The sequence below is a fragment of the Schistocerca gregaria genome, chromosome X (genome assembly GCF_023897955.1).
Source record: "Schistocerca gregaria isolate iqSchGreg1 chromosome X, iqSchGreg1.2, whole genome shotgun sequence".
Lineage (NCBI taxonomy): Eukaryota > Metazoa > Arthropoda > Insecta > Orthoptera > Acrididae > Schistocerca > Schistocerca gregaria.
In genome coordinates, this window is record NC_064931.1 from 278,636,682 (window position 1) to 278,644,409 (window position 7,728).

Below are 7,728 nucleotides of genomic sequence, written 5' to 3' on the forward strand. Positions count from 1 at the left end.
ACTGATAATTTCATGTCGCTGAAAACAGCTTCACCTGTGAACAGTATATTTGGTGCAACTTTGAAATATAGAAAGGTGTTGATTGCACAGTTCTTTATTAAGTTTAATAAAGAATTATGCTCTCAAGACCTTTCTATATTTCAAAGCTATGCTAAATCTGAATGGTTGCGTGCCTCTACTATGGATGTATTTCTCCATCAAGTAATGGAACAGTATCTTTGTTACGAAAAACTGGACCTGACCACATATTTGCCATTCGAATAACTGCGTTCTGGAAAGCTGAATTTGTGTGTGTGTGTGTGTGTGTGTGTGTGTGTGTGTGTGTGTGTGTGTGTGTGAATTTCTAAGGGACCAAACTGCTGAGGTCATCGGTCCCTACACTTAACACACTACTGAAGCTAACTTATGCTAAGAACAACACTCACACCCATGCCCGAGGGAGGACTCGCACCTCCGGCGGGAGGGACCCCACAATCCGTGACGTGGCGCCCAAGACCACTCGGTGAAGCAGTGGCCAGTGGGTCTGGACACGCTCTACATGATAGCCGGGTTTCCTGCTTCATGTGAGTGGTTACCGTAACTGCTTCGGCTACCCGAGCACGTCCCATGCCCAAACCAAATCTCCATATGCAGCATACCACAGAATAGTGTCCACTGACAAATATCCATTTTCGCTCAAAGGCGTTCTTTATTCCCGCGAGAGGTCGGACATTAATGTGCATCTGCACTGAAAGATCCGCAGCCGAATACAGTAGCCTGTGAGTGAAGAGGAATGAAGGACAGGGAACACTACTCCGTAGTGGGTGGCATTGGAGATTTGGGTCGGACGGGCGATATGTCGGAGAACCAAAGCGATTACGGATCGAATCTCGCTCCAGCACAAACTTTCGTGTGTTACCATTGAGTTATTTGAATGCCCCATTGCAGCAAAAGTCGGAAATTTCTTTAGTCAAGGTTGCTAGGTGTTATAGAGGAGACATAGTAGATAAGATTTTGATAAGGAACCCACGTCGATAACTGTACCCTTTGGACATAAAATAAGTTTCATGATAAAAATCGCCCTTTTCACGGTACGCGCACAAACTGAGAAGAGGGTGCCGTTGACAGTCTCTGTTGTAATTATGTCCTCACATACCATTTTCTTCCGACTACAATATCTGTGAGAAATTGGTACCTTCGGAACCTGAGGGCCGACTGGTGTTTCATGCATCCGCCGCATTCTCGACTTTGAAGAGGAAATCTTTCGCCACGTAGAACAGAAACCGACGACGAGTAATCGAAACAGTGCCCATACCATGAACTCCTGTAGAGCACATAGATCAGAGCTCATCGTCTCCGCTGTGCGCGTACCGTAAAGCAAGAGATTTAAAAGTAATCCGATCTTCAACCCCTAAAAGCCTGTAATGGGAGTTGTGAAACACCCTATACACTGACTTGACGAAAGTCATTGGATAGCGATTGCACATATACAAATGGCGGTAGAATCGCGTACGCAAGGCATAAAAGAGGGTAGCGGACTGGTGGAGCTGCATTTGCACTCAGTTGACTCATGTGAAAAGGTTTCCCCAGTGATTATGGCCGCACGACAGGAATTAAGAGACTTTGAATGCAGAATGGTAGTTTGAGCTACGGGGCATTCCATATCGGAAACCGTTAGGGAACTCTGTTTTACGAGATCGACAGTGTCAAGTCGAAAAAACCACATTTCAGGCCGCTGCCGAAGGATTTCACTTAACGACTGAGTGCAGTAGCATTTACGTAGAGTTGTCAGTACTAACAGACAAGCAACACTGCGTGAAAGAACCACAGAAATCAATGTGGGGCATACGACGAACATATCCGTTGGACAGTGAGGCGAAATTTGGCGTTAATCGTCTACGGCAGCAGACGACCGATGTGACTGGCTTTGCTAACAGTACGAAATCGCAACAGCGCCTATCTGGACTCGTCACCATATCGGTTGGACCCTAGGCGACTGGAAAACCGTGGCCTGGTCAGATGAGCCCCGATTTCAATTGGTACGAACTGCTGGTACGGTTCGAATGTGGCGTAGACCCCACGAAACCATGGACCCAAGTTGTCAACAAGGCATTGCCCAAGCTGGTAGTGGGCCAGTAATGGTGTAGGTTGTGTTTACAGGGAATGTACTGGGTCCACTGATCCAACTGAACTGATCATTGCTGGAAACGGTTATTTTCGGCTACTTGGAGACCACTTGCAGCCATTGAGCCGTAGTAAAATTTGCTGCTCTGAAGAGCGCGCCGCAGCGAGTGGCAATCGCAGCTTTGGTGTCTCCCTCTGGTGGGAAAGGGGAAAAGTTGGCTGTTCGCGTGAATTTAAGAGGCGCTGAGTCGGTCAGTCTGTCAGTCTGAGTCGGTGCAGGCTGGGCGAGTCTGGTCAGTTGGTCAGCCGGGTCAGTGTAGGTCAGTCAGTGTCTGTCTTCCGGAGTGCTAGGATGTGTTAGGCCGCCAGTCTGCTCGAGTTTGTTCAGGCAACGGGCATTGGCGGTTGGGTCGATCGGTTGGTCGGTCGCGCACTGGGACACAAGATGACTTGTCCGCCTGGAGCGTCGGCGCATGTGAGGTCGCCACGTGAGTCCAGTGGCCGCGCCGTATAGCGAGGCGTAGTGGCTTCGCGGCCGACACGAGAGCAACAGGAGTCAACCCACGACATCGGGCTGGCCGGGGCGAGCTGCGACGCCGTGAGAAGGGAGATCGGCGCGCCTTCATGCGTCCGTTGAAGCGGCTGGCAGCGGACGGTTCGGGAGAGCGTTTTTGGGGTGCTGCGCCAGGTCTTCGCCAGAAATCGCAGTTTATTAGAAGTTAAGTGACTGGAGATATGCTGTTTATTTACTTGTTAAATTCTACTTGTTTTCTTGGCCAGTCTCTCGTCCCCAGCTTGCTCGTCTGTCTCTCGTCCGCATTTGTTAGGCAGTTTCTGTCTGCCTGTTTGTCGGTCTGCCGTACGTTAATAGCTGCCTCTGTCATGTTTTTCGGATTCGGTGTTAACGAATTTATTGCTTAAAGGCCGAATTCTTGAAATATGTTTTTACCTTGCCTATCATCTTGCGAGGTGGAATATTTGTAATGTAGAGCATGTTGTACATTTTATGTAAGTCTTCATTTTATAGGTTTTATTTAAATAGTCATTTTAGGTTATAAGGTTGCCACTCAACCACCGTAAGAGACCTTAAAAGAAAAAAAGAAGCAAATTGCACTTTCGGTGGCAAATAATTTCAGTGTTGTACCATTTCCATCCCTCTTACGGGGTACATAGTTAACGTGTTTGTGTGAGTTGTTAAAAATTTTTTAGTTTAAAGTAATCTGGTGAGTTGCAGATTTGCACGAGTGTACTCTTTCAGAGGTTCTTGTGAGCGATCATGACTACGGCCGTGTTGAAAGGGAGCAGGCAAGCTTCTCAGCCCGAAGGCATCTACTGTTAATCTTGTTCTTTCTGCCTCTAAATAAAATTGTAACTTGATATTTCGAGGGTGTATTTCTGCTTGTAATTTTAAATCTGTTTTTGAAAAAGCTTTTAAGAATAAAATTCACATTTGTTAAAAGTAATTTCATTTTCCATCAGTTACTTCCTGGGAACTACTTCCACACTCGCTAAGTGTGATTAAATGTATTAATGTTCTTCATGAATCGCTTGTAAATAATGTAAATTCTTTAAGAAAAGATTTTGAAAGTAAATTCACTGTTCAGCTATTCATGGACTTCATCTCCCCACACAACGATGGCATTTTTATGGATGACAATGTGCCATGTCACTGGATCACAGTTGTTCACGATTGGTTTGAAGAACATTCTGGACAATTCGAGCCATCCAGTTCGCCCAACATGAATCGCATCGATCATTTATGGGACATAATCGAGAGATCAGTTCGTGCACAAAATCCTGCACCGGCAACGCTTTCGCAATTATGGACGGCTGTAGGGGCAGCATGGCTCAGTATTTCTACACGGGACTTCCATCGCCTTGTTGAATCCATGCAACTCGAGTTGCTGCACCACGCAGGGCAAAAGGAGGTCCTAGATGGTATTAGGAGGTATCGCATGACTTCTGTCATCTCTTTGTATAAGTAAACAAAAATAGCTCAAATGGCTCCAAGCACTATGGGATTTAACATCTGAGGTCATCAGTCCCCTAGACTTAGAGCTACTTAAACCTAACCAATCTAAGGACATCACACACATCCATGCTCCAGGCAGGATTCGAACCTGCCACTGTAGTAGCCGCGTGGTGCCTGACTGAAGCGCCTAGAACCGCCCGACCACAGCGGCCGGCTATAAGTAAACATAGCTCGCGTTCTGGCCCTGATGGGCCAATAGGGATCGACAGATCGCCGTGTCATCATGTGCCAATAGCGCCATCGAATACGATATGAATGGGCGTGGAGTCAGCTCACCGCTCTCCCAGCCGTTGTCGGCTTTCTGAACCTCGGAGCCGCTGCTTCTCATTCATGTAGCTCTTCACTTGGCCTCACAATGCTGTGTGCGCGGCCGGAGTGGCCGAGCGGCTCTAGGCGCTACAGTCTGGAACCGCGCGACCGTCATGGTCGCAGGTTCGAATCCTTCCTCGGGCATGGATGTATGTGATGTCCTTAGGTTAGTTAGGTTTAAGTAGTTCTAAGTTTTAGAGGACTGATGACCTCAGTAGTTAAGTCCCATAGTGCTCAAAACAATTTGAACCATTTTTTGATGCTGAGTGCATCGTGATCCAGTCCTCCTACCAAGCAAAAATCCCTGGCAGTGCAGGATCCCTGGACTCTGTAACTGTGCTACCTAGTTAGTGGAGTGGGTAGAGTTTTGCCCTAGAATATAAGAGTTCGGGAGTTATATTCCAGGTCTAGTATAACTTGGCATTTTTATTTTATTTTAGACTGGATGATAAGGTTTATGTCTTCTTAATCGTTATACAGAAATGTCAACAAGTCTTACACAAAAGACTTGCAGTTATTTTAACACCAACACGGAAATAAGACTATAATCGTTTTATTAGTCTACTTTTAAATTCATATTATGGTTTTAAATGTTTACTCTGTTCTCTTCCACGCACTCACTGCTCTATGCTTTCCGGGCCATTGTCAGAATTACTTCCCGTTTCCCCAAAATAATAAAAAAAAGGAATAAATCACCAAGACCCCTGCCCTTCTCGGTCTCTACCTGCCTCTTTTATCCTAGGTGGGTCTCCTCCAACCAAATCAGATAGCCACATCGTCTAAGTGTATTTTGTCGCACTATTTCATCAACTACATTCGAACCCTTTTCCCACTAAATCTTCCTACCTCTCTGCCAGTTACCATTCTTAGCATTTCAAGTCCATTACATTTCTTTATCACATTACACCACCAGTAGGTCTAGTACCCCGTTCCACAGGTAATTACCAACTCTGTTACAGCAGGACATTTTCCAGAGAATTAGTGCACAGTATGCTGCTTGATATTTTATTTTTGTATATAAACATATTTCGGCTTTGTTGCCTTCATCAGTACATATGCAAAAAATCGCATTTACTTATATTATACATAATATACAGGGTGTTACAAAAAGGTAGGGCCAAACTTTCAGGAAACATTCCTCACACACAAATAAAGAAAAGATGTTATGTGGACATGTGCCCGGAAACGCTTAATTTCCATGTTAGAGCTCATTTTAGTTTCGTCAGTATGTACTATACTTTCTCGATTCACCGCCATGATTTCATACGAGATACTCTACCTGTGCTGCTAGAACATGTGCCTTTACAAGTACGACACAACATGTGGTTCATGCACGATGGAGCTCCTGCACATTTCAGTCGAAGTGTTTGTACGTTTCTCAACAACAGATTCGGTGACCGATGGATTGTTAGAGGCGGACCAATTCCGTGGCCTCCACGCTCTCCTGATCTCAACCCTCTTGACTTTCATTTATGGGGACATTTGAAAGCTCATGTCTAAGCGACCCCGGTACCAAATGTAGAGACTCTTCGTGCTCGTATTGTGGACGGCTGTGATACAATACGCCATTCTCCAGGGCTGCATCAGCGATTCTAGGCGACGGAGGGTGGATGCATGTATCCTCGCTAACGGAGGACATTTTGCACATTTCCTGAAACAAAGTGTTTGAAGTTACGCTGGTACGTTTTGTTGCTGTGTGTTTCCACTCCATGATTAATGTGATTTGAAGAGAAGTAATAAAATGAGCTCCAACATGGAAAGTAAGCGTTTCCGGACAGATGTCCACACAACATATTTTCTTTCTTTGTGTGTGAGGAATGTTTCCTGAAAGTTTGGCCGTACCTTTTTGTAACACCCTGTATAGTGTATAAAGGTTTTTTATATTGAATGTTATACTCATATCTTGACGTAGGTGGACATACGTCAATTTTGAGTAAACTATTACTTCCGTCTGTATTTGTTGGATATAACAATTTTTCAGTAACGCTTTAAAGTTGTTCAATTATTTGATGTCGGACGTATATAATAATACGTTTTTTTTTTATTATTTTGACACTCATAGAAATTCAAGTTTGACAGCTAGCTGTTTACTCAAATATATTGATTGATTGGGTTGCGAGTCGTATGTCTATGGAATTGTTATTGATGTGTCTGTAATCTCTGGTGTTTTGGTTATCCGCTATCCCTATATAAAAGTTTAATCATTTTCCAATCAGGAATATTTTGGAGGAATTTGAAATATACATACAAACAAAAGATTATTCTCACGATATACTATAAGAACAAACAGATTTCAAGCACATACAGTTTTTTTAAAAAAATATTGAAATTTTATATTGGTTTATGGATAACAAAGATACCAGAGATTATAAACACATCAATAACAGTTCCCTTGATACACGACCCCCAAAACCATACATATTCTATCTTTGTGTAAAGAGATAGCGGTCAAACCTGAATTTCTGCGAATGTCAAAATAATAAAAAAAGCCTATTATCACACAGGGGCATCAAAACACCGAACAGCTTTAAACCTTTACTGAAAAAATATTACATTCAACAATGTGGAAAGCAGTAATAGTTCACTCAAAGTTGACATACGTCCGTCTACACCGTCAGGACGTGAGTACAACATCCAATGTGAAAAGCTTACATAAATTATATTTTATAGAAAATATAAATAAATGCGACTGTTTGCAGATGTACTGATAAAGGTAATAAAGCCGAAATAAGCTTATGCACAAAAATAAAATACCAAGCGGCTTACTGTCTACTAATTCTCTGCATAGTGACCTACTGTGACATACTATATGCTGCAGGTCCTATAATAAAGAAATATTGTTACTGTTTTCTGCTCCGCAGATGAATATGTAAGAAAAGAACTGGAAGCGTGCTTTCATGCCGCTCTTGTAACTATAGAAGTAGATGCAGCTCTACGGCGAACAGTTCACAGATGTCTGATCCAGCGAGTCACTTAATGTTTCCAGATACAGGGAGGTCTGTTTGAACATCTGCTCTGAAGACTATGTATGTTTTGCGAAAAATATGCTGTCACTAGCAGTGTATTTAATATATTACAACTCGCCATTCTTACTGACTGTAGTATGTATATTTATCGTCGTCACATTGATAAGTTTTATTGCTGTTTCTGTCCTATGACAGGTAATTTATTTTTAACTGATTACGCTTTTCGTGAATATTTCCGACATGTCTGACGAAAAACTCCTACGTTCAACGTTAAAAAATTGTGGTTGTGGGATATGTATCGTTTAAGAAATAGTCTAG